Source organism: Labeo rohita, chromosome 3, assembly GCF_022985175.1.
Source record: "Labeo rohita strain BAU-BD-2019 chromosome 3, IGBB_LRoh.1.0, whole genome shotgun sequence".
NCBI classification, from domain to species: domain Eukaryota; kingdom Metazoa; phylum Chordata; class Actinopteri; order Cypriniformes; family Cyprinidae; genus Labeo; species Labeo rohita.
This window is the reverse complement of record NC_066871.1, coordinates 15,115,817-15,134,095: the sequence shown is the minus strand read 5'-3', so window position 1 is coordinate 15,134,095 and position 18,279 is coordinate 15,115,817. Positions and strand designations below refer to the sequence as shown.

Genomic DNA, 18,279 nt, shown 5'->3' with positions numbered 1-18,279 from the left:
AACAAGAGGTAACCAAGGTCTAGTACTAGCAGTTTCAACAACCTCAAAACCTGAAAAGGGTGTCCAAACGGCCCAGTTCAGTGGGGCCAGTTTTGCCGCTATCATCCATCACACAGTCTGTTCACACTTCTTCCATCTGGAAAATGTTTAGGAACCACTCATGCCAAAATACTTCACATCACTAAACTGTTTCTTGGCAAGCTGCCAAACTACTACATCCTGTCTGGATTTCCCATTCCTTCTTCCCTCCAGTGGTTTAATATGAAACACAATAGAACGAGACGTTGCACTTACAGTTCTCACATCTAAAGATACAGCAAGACACTGGGCTACAGCCACTATTACTGACATGCACTCTTCAAGAGATAGTAGGCTGAAAACTCCGCCACAACATATCATTACCCCTTTAAATTAGTATTATATGATGACCTATAGATACTTTTTTAAAAACAACTGTCACAGATATCAAATATTAATGCCAAGAAAAAATATTGTGCATCCCCACCTACAGCACATATTCGGGGTCATTTTTAATCATCAGTGTTTCATATTAAATTTCATATTGTAGGCCTGAGAATATAGCACTTTAATGTCCCTTTCTGTCTCTCGTTCTTGCTTTTTATTGGTTGCTTACTTGTGCAGTCCTGAGTGGAAAGTGAGAAGTTATTTCAAGACTGGATCATTATGCCCACAAGTCCAAACATATTTAAATAATAAAACTGCAAGACAATACGTGCATTATGTAGCTGCCAATGCACAAACATGCATTTGCACATGGCGTATATTAGTAACATGATTAATGAGCAGGCATGAGGGGAAGCAACTAATGAGGATCAACGTAAAATAGCTAATGTTCAAGAAGCAAAGAAGCACAAAATGACAACTTCTGTTGTTTTGTGCCATTTGAATTATTTTGCAGAACTCAAAATTCTCTCTGCAACCACTTCCTTCCTTCAGTTGTACAGACAAACTGGCTTCTGCTTCACTAACACTGATACTAACAGTCAACAAGTGGCCACTATGAGGCAAGACTGACTAAAACGTATTTCGAAGGGCAGTTACATAATTACATGAAAAGAAGGTTGTGAAATTAATCTGAAACCTTTTAACAAAGTGAACTGACTACCATAACCCCACATATTTTAGATCTGCTGCACAATGGGAACTGAAGTCTCAAGAATGGGGTAAAACCTCAAAGATTGCAGCTAGAAAAGAAACAAGTCGGACATTCTTCATTATTAAATGTCTGAGAAATAAGAAATCATTCTGGAACATATTTATTCATGTTTAATATATACAGTTGAGGTCAAAAGTTTACATCCGCTTTCAGAATCTGCAAAACGTTAGTTATTTTACCAAAATAAGCAGGATCATACAAAATGCGTGTTATTGTTTATTTAGTACTGCTTATTTTCACACTGAGGACAACTGAGGGACTCATACGCAACTATTACAGAAGGTTCAAATGCTCACTGATGCTTCATAGTAAAAAAAAACAACAACATGCATTAAAAGCTGGGGGGTGAAAACTTTTGAACAGAATGGAAATGTGTACATTTTTCTTATTTTGCCTAAATATCATATTTTTTCATTTAGTACTGCCTTTCAGGCTACAGAAGATGTGTACATGTTTCCCAGAAGACAAAATAAGTTAAATTTACCCTGATCTTCAAATTCAAAAAGTTGTTTTGGAAAAATCCTAATTTGTAGTGACCACAAGTGTTAATATAATCATTAGGATTTGCTGAGATAATAACTGATGATAGCTGTTCATTAACTCTCGTCTCAAGGTCAGACCTCTGTGGTTTAGGAGGAGACACTCAGTGGCCATTAGTGTCCATGGGACCATATCCATCTGTCACTGACTTCAATTAAAAAGCCTAATTAGCAGTAATACAGGTGTCCTGTTGTTTGGACAGCCAAAAATTGCTCAGTGCTGATCAATGGGTCTTATTCAGTACAAAAACATACATGGATATGCATATTACACAATTTACAGTGAAGGATCCTATAAAGGATCTGGGAGAAAATGTTCCTATCAAATAGGAACCATTTACAGCTTCTCTCACAGATATCAACTAATCCATGCTATAATTGCAGAAGCTCGTTTTCTAGCTAATAGCGTGAAAAATGGCTGAAAAGAAAAGAATAATAGATTAAAAGGACTAAACAGCAAAGCAAATGCAGCTCCATACTTTTCAAAGACAAACGCCTCAGCATTCAGGACAATGGTTTTGATCAAAACAAAGGCATTTCAGTGAGCAGAAATCAAAATGTTCTGAACTATAAATTCTCACCTTTTCTCAGTTTATTATTCAATAAAACGTGTGCACAAAATGAAGTGAACGTGAAGTGCATGTTTCTTTGTTTTTTGGGGGGTTATGAAACATCTGACATGTAAAAAAAAACATCCCATGGGAAGCTAAGTTGGGAAGCACTGATATGCTAAAGAGAGAACTTTAGAGATATTTGTCTGATAGATGCAATAGATTTAAATTAAATGTGAAACTGCAATGGAACACTAAGATAACAGAAGTGAAACTGTCAAGACAACATGTCTCTCTACTAACAGAAGACCGTATAAAACAGAGAAATCTGAACAGCAACTGTTTAGTTACAGTGAAACTAGACAGCATGAACAGAGTCTAATCAATAGAGTTCTGATGACTTAAATTTGTAGGCTCGACAAAAACCCAACAGGATTGTTCCATTGGCTTTTTCAATTATTGCAGAAAATAAGTTATGCGATCAAAGAAAGTTCATGATTTTTACGTTTTGTTCATCAAGATACATTTTATTCATCATGTAATTTTCACAAATAAACAACTTTTAAGAATCCTGAAACCTAAATACAATCACCATAAGTAAAACTAAATGTAGGTTATAAACGAACTACACCACAGCCACATGACATCAACATCACCTCCACTAAGCTACCGACAATCTACTCTTTCAATCTTTCATGCTGCTGGGTCATTTTATTGGGTTGCTTTTAATATTTTTACCCAGGTGTTGGGTAGTTTTTCTGTTACTAAGCTGCTGGGTTATTTTTTCTACCCAACCACTGGGTTAAGCCCTTCCACGACTGCTGAATTATAGTCAAAGCACAGGCTTTTTGCATCTTCTACAAGAGAGAACAGTTTTCTGCACTGCCGATATGGTACACTTCTTCAGTGGAATAAAGGTTTTTTATCTTACTTCATTTATTAAGTCTTTACTGTGCTGTAAATTATATTTTACACAACGCAACTCACAAGGACGAGATGTCAGTCAGCTGCGTCAGCACAGCAGCGGGTGTTTCGAGAGGCTGCTCACTATTTGGTTATTTTGCATGATGGCCTTGCATAACATAAATTGCTTTTATTTGTTACAATACTGAATTAATGTAATTTGATGTTATCTTTCAGCTACAAGTGAAACGAGAGGTTCATAGTTCCTCGGCGAACAGCAGCCCATCACCGGCTTAGATTTAAAATTTAACCCAACCAGTTCAGTCAAAACAGCCCAGCATGTGTTCTGTCCAATATTTGGGTTGCTAAATAACCCAAGTTAGGTTGTTTTTAACCCAGCATTTTTTTGAGTGTAGCACTTTACAATAAGGTTCATTAGTTAACATTAGTTGACTTCATTAGTAAATATGAACTAAGAATGAACAATACTTATACATTTTTAAAAATGCTGTTTTGTTTTGTTTTAAACCCGAATGCTGGGTTCAGCCCATTGTGTTATTTTATTGTGTTATTTTTAATATTTTTTACCCAGGTGCTGGGCAGTTTTTCTGTAACTAAGTTGCTGGGTCATTTTTTTCTACCCAACCGCTGGGTTAAGCCTCTCTCTGACAAAACAACCCAGCTGCTGAGTTACAGTCCGAGAACGGTCTTTTTGAGGAGAGAGCAGTTCTCAGTGCTGCCGATTTGCTGCACTTCTTCGGTGAAACAAAGGTTTGTATACATTTTATCTTTTTTTATAAAGTCTTTAACTTTACTGTGCTGTAAATTGTATTATCTTACGCAATGCAACATAAGAACGAGATGTCAGCTGCGTTAGCAGCAGTTGTTTCACAGGATGGAAACGCTTTGTATCTTGCATAAAACAAATGGATTTTATTCATTGTAGTACTGAGTTCAATTTAATTTGATGTTAATGTCAGTACTGTTTGTTTATGGTTAGGTTTTAGAGTTAACAAAGTCACAGAAAAGGAGCAGTGCCAAATGTCCAAAATCTAAACCCAAGTTGCTCCAGTGCGTATAGATTCAAATAAACATGGAGCAAGCAAACAGGTTTTGGAGTCAGTCAGGGCATCTTTCCGCGAGGCCGCGGTCTGAAGTTCGCAGTTACCCCAGTGAACAGCAGCCCTTCACCGGCTAAGATTTCGGTGACACACCAGCATGAAACAGCACTATTACGATAAAAAGCGATTACAGAAAACGTCTGAATACGCTAACATTAAAATGCTAATTTTAAATGTTACATTTTAATGTCTAAAATGCTTGTTAAATGAGTTTAAACGTATGTAATATTGCAAACTATTCTGTATTCACCTAAATAAATTCAATTTGTCTTGTATTTTGTCCATGCGATCTTCCTTAATAATGTTCATCTTTTGATTATCGCTGTTGCCTCTAGTAATTCTGTGTGTGTTGTTTTTTTTATAAGTTCCAGCCCATTTCAAGCCAGCAATATAATAAAATAACACATTTAACCCAACCAGCTGGGTCAAAATAACCCAGCATGTGTTCTGTCCAATATTTACCCAGCACTGGTTGGTTGTTATTTACCACAGCTTTGGTTGTTTTCACCCCAGCATTTTTTTTAGAGTGTACAGCATTAATTAATCCTAATTCATGTTAATTTCATCATTTACTAATGCATTATTAAAATCACAAGTTGTGTTTGTTGACATTAGTTAATGGACTGGCTGCTGACATGAACAAACATTGAATGACTCTATTTTATTAACTAACATTAACAAAGATTAATAAATATAGTGTGATAAATTTATTGTTCATTGTTCATGTTAATACATTGATGTTAACAAATGCCAGCTTATTGTGTTACCAAATTGCGCATAATTGCACTTTATGTCAGAATATTTGTTGTGATTATTTTTTCCGGACCACTCCAATACCTGACAGCTTCAGGAAGTGTATGTTTCTGTTGTTGTAATCCATGCTCTGCTTCAGGCATGTAAAGAAATCACTGCTAAGCTATAAACGATCCCAAAGCTAAATCCGTCCTCTCAGAAACCCACCCCATAAAGTGCACTAAAAATAAAGCACTGTAAATAGAACACAAGCAGGGCACCATTTTGCCAACGACTGTTTAAAACACGCCACAAAAGCGCTGAACATGGTCGGATAACTCATCTGTACATTCTGTTCAGACAGTACAAGAGGCAGTTCCCTCATATGACCCGCTGCGCGCTCCCGCGACGGCCGTCTGACGTCAACATATAATGAATGCAGATCGGGACGTCAGAGCTTGTTATGCAACTGAACTACTTTACCTCCTCGCTCATTCTGATAAACGGACAGCGGCGATTCACCCCCAAAATGCAGGACACGACGTGTTGGGTCACATCGGCCCAAGAGCCGCACTGAAGTGCGCTTCCCTACTCGCAAACAGTGTCCTCGGTGTCTGAGGCTGAAACCTGAGGAAGACTGGAGCTGACGGTCTATTTATCGCATATGCTCCACAGTCTAGGTTCTTTAAGGACGCGCGTTCCCATCGTGCTTTGAATTATTTAGACCCTCACGACCAAGAGCAGCTCGTCCGCTCTTATTCAATCCCGTGTTGCATCCGCTAAGGCTGCCACGATTATGAAACTTTGGCTGATTATTAAACTGTCACACAGATCATTTCACTGATGGTTTATGTCAATTTCACGGCACGTTTCACATAACACAATAAGAAGTCGTCACTGATTCACATTACACAGGAACTCCCACAATAAAATATGACTGAAAAATATTAAAATATTTACTAATGTTTAAAATATTTACTACTTTTAATCCACTTTGCATTCACACTTTTTTTTTAACTGGGCCCAGTAATGTAATAGTAATAATTATTTAGTGCTGTCAATCGATTTAAAAAATAACAATAATCACACATTTTTTTCTATAATTAATTGTTAAAGTTTTTAAATACACTTTTATACTGCAATAATTTCAGATTCAATCTTAAAATTAAAGTAGAAACAATGTAAATACAGTATGTTTTTAATATTTGTTTTGTATTACTGATACCAATACTGAGGTCTCTAGGAAATTATTTTTTCCTAATATTTAGCCATTGACTACAGCCATTCAGCATTACAGTATAATTAAGAGCTTTAAATTTAATGTTTATTAGGCTTCAAAAAACAACAAGCCATTATTTACCTGCGCCTTTCAGCAAGTAGGAAATATACAGAAATTGAATACATTTTTCAAACACTTAATACTAACTTTAATAGATGAATCCTTAAAGCTACAAACGCTTCTGATTTCCTCCTTTTTATTTTGTTCTGGGTTATTAGATTAGATTGTTTGGCTGCTATTACTTTAAGAGCCACCACTGCTGAACGTCATGCGGATCTGACACGCATGCTCGTAGTTTCATTGGTGCTTTCAAGGAAAAGTTCACTTGCAGAACAAAGCTTTACAGATAATTTACTCACCCCCTTGTCATCCAAGATGTTTGTGCATTTTTTTCTTCAGTCGATAAGAAATTATGTTTCTTGAGAAAAAAAAAATGTCAGGACAGGAAAAATTGTTTTTACTGACATATGGCCTGGCAACATCTCATCTGACCACAGTTCACTGTTGTTCTACGGAAGCTGCCTAGTCACCTGTACCTTTCCAGCGCTCGTTTGACTAGCACCTGGCACTGAAAGTGAAGTGCGCATCTGAAAAATCTCCCGTTTGATGTGGTTGAAAAAACGCTCTGCAACTAAATAAACACCCTTCTTGTCAAGAAAAAAAAAAAGAGACGCAGAAGCTGCAGTTGTAAGTAGGGTGGCCAACCTTAACCGTTAACTCTGTTAAATATTAACGCTGTTAAACTGGAAATATTAATCACTGTTTTTGACAGCACTATAGCTGTTATTGTTACTATTAATGCTATTACTATTTGTTGTTAATATTATGCAATAAGTAATATATTTCTAAAATATAAACTCTTAGCTTTCACAAACTGACCAAGGACTATTATAATATATAATATTAAATATATTTAATATGAAAATATTAGCCATTATGTGAATATTACAATCAGCATGAAATGAAAATTCACCTTTTCTAAATCCATAATTTAGATCTTATTGTGAACAATTCAGCCACTTTTCAAAAATGTTTTAACCTTGTGATGTTTAATTAAAATGTCAACTGGACCTTCTGGTGCAAATAACAGACTTCTCTCTAGTAACTTATGCAGGACTTCACCAATCATTTTGTCCACTTAAACCCTGCAACTGCAATAATGTGAATAGAAAGCACCACACATTTCATTGTGTCATTAATAATTTTGCATAAAGGTACATCCACAGTGACAGCTATTAAATCACTGGAGGTCACATGTGGTTTCCTGCTGGTTTACAATAGGCTTTCATACTATGCTATGGCTTCAAGCTGTATTGGGGCATGCATCATGTTCTAGAAATAAATCACGAGACTTTTTGCAAAGAACTCACGAGTTAAATATTAACATAATACTTGGATATTACATCTAATTTGGGAGAAACACAAAGCATTGCTCGTTTTATTGGTGCAAAGATGAGTAGTGGTGATATTTATTTAGTACAACATTTGCAACTGCTTTTTATCACTTAATTAGAAGCACCACAAATTAAGATGAGTGATCTGTTATAGAGACTACTGAACAGACACTTAAACATTGATTTTAAAATACAAAGTATTGAAATAAATAAAGCTCTAAAAAAAATGAATGAAAAGTCATGTGGAAACTTCATACATTTGAACACTTGGGCCAACTACAGGAAATACGTCATATACGTTGTCAAGTGGTCAAGTGCAAAGACCACAAGTGTGAGTATTTGGACAAGGTAACTCAACATGCACCTTAAGTACACTGCGCTGTGGAATACTTGATTCTGATTGGTCAATCGCTGCAGGGTCAAATATTTCTGAAAAATGACAGTATAATTACCCACACAGCTGTTGCATCTTCTCTACAAGTAACTTAATAAAACCAATCAAAACACCTCTAAACTCAAACCTCTTACTGTAACCCTAACTGTATATTATCGCTTTACGAATGACGTAGTAAATGTTTCTACATGACACTAGGGTGGTGAACAACTCCCTCGCCAGCCCCAGTCATCTCAAGTGCAATTAACAGTGCATTTTATAATGGTTATACACTCTTTACACGAGCCACAAGCACGGAAACTAAGCTGACTAGTCCTTGGCTGCGTATGCTAACCCGAACTTGGTAAGTAGCCCTCACTTGGTGTCCTCTTATGCCTCTCGCAAAGTGCAGAGTCTTAAAACATGCGCAGCAGCGCGATGACGGCGCAGATGTTTTACAACTCTGCGCTTCGGCGCGCACCATAAGTGGACACCTCTGAAGTGAGAAGCTCAACACGACAGCTGACCACAGGACAATTACTCACCCACTTCCTAATGAAGAAAGACAAACTGCTTCCAAAAGCCGAAATGGTCCGCCGAAGTCCAACCAGGCTTCTTAATGAGCCGTCTTCGTCGCGAATCGCCTTTCGGCGGGTTGCGATACCCTTTCAAACCGCTAAGAACTAGTTAAAATAACAGCCTGTATTCGGAATATATCCACTTTGAAGCAGTTAGTACGTAATTTGTTTGACTATGTGTGAAAACGATTACGTTTCGGCTGCCACAACAGGAAAATGTACCAGCTTTACTATAGTCGCTCCACCCCCTTTACGGTAAGGACGAGCTGATGGTATAGAAGTATGTGATTATATCAATGCTGCTCTCTACAGGTTCACAGCAGCTTAAACCTTTTAACCCTGTGTGAGATGGATGACCCTGTGTGTGAAAGCACTTCCTGAGACAGCTGTGTGGTTGCCAGTGCCCACACATCTATCAGGGTTGCCAACATTCACGCATTTTGGCGTGAGGCTCACGCTTTCAGGCTCTGCTCACGCTCTCACTCTGCCCATGTAAATCTGACACCAAATTGGCAATCCCGCTTGCGATATGAAACAAAGTCTCATCTTCCAAATTTTGCAAGTTTTACTAAATTCAAACCGCACTTAAGGTGGCGTCAAATCGTAAAATGTAGCGCTTTAGTTGAAAATCAGAGTTGCGACAAGCTTTGATGTCGCGTCACGCGGTCACGTCGTTCATTGAATTCTTCAAACAAACCCGCCTTGACAATGCATTTGAATGAGTTTAAGTAGGATAGACGACAGCTTCACCATACAGGCAGCAATTTTTAGTAAACATTATAGTATATTATGCTTTGATTATTACGTGGATGACATTTACAGTATCTTTCTAGAGAGTGATTGCAAAGGCAACATCATTTTCATTTGCAATGCCATGGTTTACCCACTAGGTACCTGAATCTAGATACATATACATGTATCTAGAATATTTGCAGGTCATACCTGCTTACTTATTTGTAAGGTTTTCATTTGAATATTTCGACATGATTAAACACCACGTTTTTAAATGTGAAATTTAATAACTTACTTTCTTTTTTAAATGATACTCGTGTAAGTACATACAATGAATGCGTGCAAATACTGAATTTAACCCAATGGTGCTAAAACAGGCATTTAGCAAAACATTTTTATGTCCTTATATGTATAGTATATACACATGAATTGATATTGAATCGAGATTGAAATATCCAGAAATCATTGGCGACCCTGCGTCTGTACATCTCCAGGACCTTGAACTGTTGTGATCTTGCAGCATGCTTATTCAAACCCCTTTTACTGGAGAAATGCAATATAATGAGATTACAGAGAAAGCTTACGTTCTCATCTTTGGTGATCAAATGATAATCATTCAGATTGAACGTATTTATTGCGTAGGTCAACAACATAAATCTTATTTTTTTAGGATTTAAAAAATAAATAAATGGTTATTCAAAAATACATATAAATGCAATTTGTACATTTGAATTTTATGATGATGATGATAAATGATGAACACATTCTCTTTTTTTTCAATTACTTTTCACATTTTCATGGGGTCTTTTGAGGACTTATAAAACATCTCAGTTTTTAAAATGTTCTAAAATATTAAATAAATATAAAATATAATATAACAATATAAATATAATATAAAATATAATAAATTATAAAATAAAAATATTATATTTATATATAATCTCCCTCTCGCTCTAATTAATATCTTATAAATATTTATATGAAATTTATTCATGAAACTGAATGATATTTGTAAGAAATATTTTTTCTTTTTTGATAAAGATTAATATGTGTACTGTAATGCGTGCAAATAAAGTATTATAAAACTTTTTTATGTGAAGGATACATTATCTCATAATTTGGCAAATCATAATTTTTTGAAGAGAATCATACATAACCAACATGAATAGGATTTTTAATTGGATTTTTGGATTTTTAAGAAATTGGTGCTAATGAAATTTAATTTAAGTTTTATAATATTTCACTTTAAAAAATAAGACTCTTTTTAAGATTTACACAATTTAATTAATAATAAAATTCCATTAAATTGAACTGAATAAACCTTACATATTTTAACTGAATAACCGAACAATCCTTAATTAATTACTCAATTAAAATACATAAGGATTATTCAATTCATTTTTATGGAATTTTACAATTAATTAAGTTGAATAAATAAATATATATATATATATATATATATATATATATATAATTATTATTATTATTATTATTATTATTATTATTATCTCAAACAACACTTTTTGAACCATAAATAAATTATGTCCAGTAATTTTATTCTAAATTCTTGTGTTAAGTTCAGTATTGTGATATAATATTTCTCAATATAAACATTTTAAACATTTTAAAGGGGTGCTAATGCTTTTTCAATTTTTGAACTTTAGTCAGTGTGTGGTGTGTATCTTTGGGCATAAAAAAGATCTACAAAGTTACAAATCTTAAAGTCCACTCCAAAAGGTGATATTTCATTTTTAACAAATCCCTTTTCAAGAACTACAACGAACGGCTCCTTTGGACTACAGCGTTTGTTTTCCACATGCAATGATGTTACAACGCAGTCCATTAGAATGTCATTAAATTGAATCCCACCCCTGGAAATTAGAATTGTTGGAGGGAGGGTAGGGACGAGGTGGGGGATCAGCCTAACTTTAGCAATGCAGCACAGAGAACCGTTTCAACGAGCCACAGCGCGGCGGGTATAAACACAAGCATTGACTAGAGTGGCTGCTTCAGAGCAGTAACACGCCGCAGACGTGTGCAGTACAGGGGGTCGAAACACATGCTGCAATCTACTCTGGTTGCCACGTTGGAGCCGTAATGCGTCGCAGACGTGTGCAGTGTGTGGTAAGAGATTTATTCATCATACAGTGTAGATAGCTTCACTTATAACGTGAGTGTTTTTTAAAATGCATAAACTTGCACTAGAATAAGCTAGGCTAATCATGTTCTTTGATAATGTTAGGCTGCTTTTAGTCTTATGCTGGAGCTGGTTTTGGGCAATGAAGCTAAGTATGTAAATAATTAAATACATTAGCAGGATAATATAATGGATTGGCGATCTCGCAGCCTGACGATAGGACCTGACACTACTGTAACGTATTATTTATTCATGCTCCAGGCATCCTAGATGTATATGACTTCCTTCTTTCAAACGAATGCGATCAGAGTTATATTAAAATTTATCCTGGCACTCCCAAGCTTTAGAATAGCACAGACGGGTGTTTCTCCTCATCAGTCCAAAACAAGTCCAATAATGTGCATCCTTCTATAATAAAAAGTGCCTCACATGGCTCCGGGGGGTTAATAAAGACCTCCTGTAGCAAATCGATGCATTTTTGTAAGAAAAATATTCATATTTAAAACATAAGAATCACTTTAATCTAGCTTGCGCTAACAGTTGTACACGGAACTTGCTTCTTTGACAAGGGGTGTGGCAGTACTGAAACACTGTCGAAGCTGTTCGCCAATCCGTCTTCCGGTTTTCGGAAGGCAGGCCTTCGTTAAACCTAGAACTAATCGAGTCATATGCGCCAGGCTGGGAGAAATGTATTGTAATAATGTAAATTATGTTCAAAATAATGCGTTTTTCGAACCACCAAGCAGGAAAGCATGTTCTAGTACACCCTCAAAATAAAATCAAGACTTTGTAAAAGAGCAGAATAGGACACCTTTAATGGCACTAGTCCAGCAGTCATCAGTAAAACACACAAAAAAAATATGCATTTTTTCATTTCACTCCATTGCCTGGGGCTTGTGTGTCAGTCAACAAGTCATTGCATGTGCATTAAATACACACTGAAAAAAACACCAAGAGTGTGTGGTTAATTGTTTTCAGTTTCATTGAGGTTTGTACAGGTGCTTCAACATAGCGTTATCTCTGTTTAAATCAGGCCAGACAAGGGTTGAGACCATATACATATGCTCATATACAGAGACTGCATAGCAGTGCTTTGTGTAATACTAATGTGGTTGTTTGTGGTTGTAGACTACATTCAAACACTCAAAGGAGATGTAAAAATGTTTGTCTCGCACCTTAATACATATCCAAATTGTTCCGTAAGTTTTAAACTCAGCAGGCCTTGTGGTTTATCACAGTGCTGATGTAGTGTGAAGAGTTCAAAAACACTGACCTGTATACACCTTTTTCTTCAACACTGAAGTATGCTTAGGGGTCGGACTTCCGGTTCATTATCTGCTATAGGGAAATAACGAGAATAACAATGCACAGTAAACGGCAAAACTGTTTGCACTACAAAGCAGTGTGTTCATAATTAAGATAATACATTCAAATAATATGGTAAGACACACCAATTTGCAATATCAAGCAGCAAAATGAGCGTTTTTGTACATCTAAAAATAGCTGGATGCGGATTAGACCGGAAGCCACACCCATAAAATGTACAAATGGCCACACCCACTCTTACGTTAAGAAACATTTATATCTATGTGGACAATTACAAGTACAATTACTTATGTGGCATTTAGATGAAATTCATCATAATGCATTCAAATAATTTATGATGAAATACATCATAAATGCAGTTCATATTAAAATTCTGCATGAATATATACAGTGGGTACGGAAAGTATTCAGACCCCCTTAAATTTTTCACTCTTTGTTATATTGCAGCCATTTGCTAAAATCATTTAAGTTCATTTTTTTTCCTCATTAATGTACACACAGCACCCCATATTGACAGAAAAACACAGAATTGTTGACATTTTTGCAGATTTATTAAAAAAGAAAAACTGAAATATCACATGGTCCTAAGTATTCAGACCCTTTGCTCAGTATTTAGTAGAAGCACCCTTTTGATCTAATACAGCCATGAGTCTTTTTGGGAAAGATGCAACAAGTTTTTCACACCTGGATTTGGGGATCCTCTGCCATTCCTCCTTGCAGATCCTCTCCAGTTCTGTCAGGTTGGATGGTAAATGTTGGTGGACAGCCATTTTTAGGTCTCTCCAGAGATGCTCAATTGGGTTTAAGTCAGGGCTCTGGCTGGGCCATTCAGGAACAGTCACGGAGTTGTTGTGAAGCCACTCCTTCATTATTTTAGCTGTGTGCTTAGGGTCATTGTCTTGTTGGAAGGTAAACCTTCGGCCCAGTCTGAGGTCCTGAGCACTCTGGAGAAGGTTTTCGTCCAGTATATCCTTGTACTTGGCCGCATTCATCTTTCCCTCGATTGCAACCAGTCGTCCTGTCCCTGCAGCTGAAAAACACCCCCACAGCATGATGCTGCCACCACCATGCTTCACTGTTGGGACTGTATTGGACAGGTGATGAGCAGTGCCTGGTTTTGTCCACACATACCGCTTAGAATTAAGGCCAAAAAGTTCTATCTTGGTCTCATCAGACCAGAGAATCTTATTTCTCACCATCTTGGAGTCCTTCAGGTGTTTTTTCATGTGTCTTGCACTGAGGAGAGGCTTCCGTCGGGCCACTCTGCCATAAAGCCCCGACTGGTGGAGGGCTGCAGTGATGGTTGACTTTCTACAACGTTCTCCCATCTCCCGACTGCATCTCTGGAGCTCAGCCACAGTGATCTTTGGGTTCTTCTTTACCTCTCTCACCAAGGCTCTTCTCCCCCCGATAGCTCAGTTTGGCTGGACGGCCAGCTCTAGGAAGGGTTCTGGTCATCCCAAACGTCTTCCATTTAAGGATTATGGAGGCCACTGTGCTCTTACTCACTAAAAAATGTTGGGTTAAAAATAACCCAACTAGTAACCCAACTATGGGTTGGTATAGCACCTTCCCATCTATGGGTTATTTTAACCCAATGAATTGGGTTAAAATCCAGTTGGGTTAAAAGTAACCCAACAGTTGAGTTAATTATTTAGATTCATTTATATCAGTTTTTATTTATTTATTTATTTTTTTTATAAAAATACACTATAACACTACTTTGTTTTCAAATAAATATTTTATTTAAATATGCAAATATTTTTTTTTTACAAATATATTTTTAAATGTAAAACAGTCATACTGCAAATGTTTACAAAATAAGTGTACAAGAATGTGAAAATATAATACATTCAAAACACAAATATGCACACACAACTGACATATTTTCAAGATGTACACTGAATTCAAAACCAACTATTCAAAACTAATGTTTATTTATCTGATTCTGGTCCACAAAACCTGTCATAAGGGTCAAGTTTTTTTGTATTTAAATATAAACATTGTGTATCAATTCATATTTATTTATATCAACACATACACAAATGTGCACAAATAAAACAAACATAACATACAAACTTTTATCAATAAAACAAAAATAAAAAATCATAAACACAAGTAATAATAATAATAATAATAATAATAATAATAATAAAACAAAGTAAATCTGCTGGCTGCTGGACTTGCTGATAATCAGCAACATAAAAAGTTTTTACGGATCAATAAATACAAAGTTTCTAAGGAAGAGGTAATGTGTTGAAAGAACTCCTGGAATATTAAAGACTGTGTGCTGCAAATGGGTGCAGAGGAGCTTTGGGTAGTAGATGTCATAAATGTAGAAATGTCTGAAACACAGATCCACTGCTTGTAGTAAGGTCTTCTGTTCCACTATTTCACCGTTGAAAATGCTAAAAACTTCTTCTCTTGGAGTTAGTGCAGCAATGCTGGTGTCATCCGGTCGCATAAAACTTCCTTCATTGACTCCTTCCTCTGTGATAAGATGAAGCAGAAGAAGAAACATTTTACAGATAAACTAGAAACATTTTTTCATAATTGTTGGAAAACCTACACTACTAATCAGAAGTTTTTGAACAGTAAGATTTTTAAAGTTATTTAAAGAATTCTTTTCTACTCACTAAGCCTGTATTTATTTGATCCAAAATACAGTAAAAGCAGTAATATTGTGAAATATTTTTACTATTTTAAATAACTGCTTTCTATTTTAAAAGCTTTGAAAAGACTGGACAATTACATTTTAAATATATTCAAATAGAAAGCGGTTATTTTAAATGCTGTATTTTGGATGAAATAAATGCAGGCTTAGACAGAAGGGAATTCTTTAAAAACATTAAAAATCTTGCTGTCCAAAAACTTTTGACTGGTAATGTATATGGATCACTAATATAAATAGTTTACTTACCTTGAAATATTTCAGTTAATTGGCATGTGGATGTTTAATGTATGAGATTCCACTGTTGTAATTTTTCCTTCACTGAAGAACCCAATGTCTAAAAATAAGTATAAACACATTTAGTACACATTTAAAAAAACATGCAAATCTGTCATAGCTTTATAATAGAAATGGCTGTAATTAGAGGCGAATCTAATATATGCATAACAATATTCAATATAAATAAACCATAAAAACACATTTAGTGTTATTCCAATTAGTGCTCGCTTTCCAAACAACTGACGCTTGCCTTGTTTTGACCAGCAGGCGTCGCCGTTGTGTCACGAACGATTGGAAGCAGTGAATCAATTTGCGAATTAAGCGATTCGTTTAATTGATTCGAAACTTTGAAAAGCTTCGTTTCTCCCATCACGTCTTGCTTTTGGGAAATGTGATTATTTGTAGACTTTTCTAAACAGAGAATTAACTGAATTTGAGCGCATCTCTCTGAGCTGCCGCTGAGCTAAGGTTACATACTGGACCGAAGTTGAAAGGTTCGTGCGGCGCGGTTTAAATCAACAATGTCTCATTTAACATTAGCCATTTCCCATATAAAGTTAAATGTGATAACCATTAATGCGACCAAACAAACTGTAGTCAGAAACCGTATGTCTAGAACCCTTCATCAGCTGTAAAATAATACTAAACCTGTAGTAATGGTAGACGGTGATTTCAGTAATATAAGTAGTCCTGTATACATTCCACCATACATTATTAACTTTAGGTTACTGTAATACATCTCTAAACAGTTTTACAACTTTCTGCTAATGTTTATTTAATTTATTACTGCTAGCAACCTAACTGGGACAGCTAAGTTAACGTGACGTTATTCGTTTACAATGGAGCTCATTCTCTGCAGTAACGTTACAATACACTGACTAAAGGAAACTACATCTTCGTTAAAAAAAAACAAACATACAACAACAAAAGTTCAATTTTGAAGTGCATTTCACGTTCTTCGTATAAGTATAATGTTATAAGAGTTATTTAAACCCTATTACTTACCTCACACTGATGCAGCAGCAGCTTCTTCTGTGGTCAGACACTGTCGACCGTTAAAATTTGAACTGTCGCCGCGGGAACCAATTAAACCCAACGCTGGGTTATTATTAAAAACAACCCAACGATGTTTAAAAAAAATAACCCAACGTTTTAGAAAATAACCCAACACAGTGACCCAATATGTGTAACCCATCTATTGGGTTAAAAAAATAACCCATCTATTTTTACTGTGTAGGAACCTTAAGTGCAGCAGAAATTTTTTTTGTAACCTTGGCCAGATCTGTGCCTTGCCACAATTCTGTCTCTGAGCTCTTCAGGCAGTTCCTTTGACCTCATGATTCTCATTTGCTCTGACATGCACTGTGAGCTGTAAGGTCTTATATAGACAGGTGTGTGGCTTTCCTAATCAAGTCCAATCAGTATAATCAAACACAGCTGGACTCAAATGAAGGTGTAGAACCATCTCAAGGATGATCAGAAGAAATGGACAGCACCTGAGTTAAATATATGAGTGTCACAGCAAAGGGTCTGAATACTTAGGACCATGTGATATTTCAGTTTTTCTTTTTTAATAAATCTGCAAAAATGTCAACAGTTCTGTGTTTTTCTGTCAATATGGGGTGCTGTGTGTACATTAATGAGGGAAAAAAATGAACTTAAATGATTTTAGCAAATGGCTGCAATATAACAAAGAGTGAAAAATTTAAGGGGGTCTGAATACTTTCCGTACCCACTGTATGTTGTGGTGCTCAAATTGATGAAAATCTAAGCCTGTGTACATGCCAGTAGTTTTAATGTATTAATTATGCTTTGTAATGCAGTTTATAATGCATTGTATGATGTCATGAATAATTGTATCCACAGTTATAATACGGTATAATGCTTATTTTTTCACTGTTGCATCTTTAGAAAGTATAATGCATTAAAACACATGACAAACAGACCCTCAAATAATACATTTTAACACTGGTTACATATATTTATGAAAAGATATAATGCATACAACATACATTATAAATACTTATAATAATGCATTATACAAAAAGTCTTTATATAAATTTACAGCAGAAAGTCTTGAAAAGGAAATGTTGGCATAACTAAAAGTTATTTAAAATTATATATCGTTTTGAAAAATGGCTGTTTATGCTACTTTAATAGTTGGAATTTATTTAAATAAACATTTTAAATATTGTAATATTTTAAACATTTTTGTCCAAAAAAGTCTGTGTGGTGGACTGAAAAAGAAAAATTGTATTGAAACCATTTTACTGAGAAACTGCTAGTAAAGTAAGTAACACATTAAATTAAAAATTACATACAATTTTTATCTATTTGTTTTTATTTATAGATTTATTTATTTATTTATTTATGATTTTTGTAAAATGTACTCCATCTTTGTATTATTTACAACTTTGAAAAATCTTTTTTTGTTTTGTTTTGTTTTTTACACAGCACAATCAACATGCAGGAGGTCTTTTGTTGTCA

General features: G+C 35.4%; 1 protein-coding gene across 3 annotated transcripts in view; it reads right to left on the bottom strand.

Moving 5' to 3' along the window:
- The window catches only part of thraa (thyroid hormone receptor alpha a), a 48,736-nt gene extending 39,708 nt beyond the window's left edge, over positions 1–9,028 (bottom strand). The window contains exon 1 of one of the 3 annotated variants that reach the window (XM_051101330.1): positions 8,615–9,028. The gene's annotated coding sequence lies outside the window, so the exon portion shown is untranslated. The remainder of the gene's footprint in view (positions 1–8,614) is intronic. The other 2 variants (XM_051101313.1, XM_051101302.1) reach the window with 2 other exon arrangements.
- Positions 9,029–18,279: the final 9,251 nt, after the last annotated feature.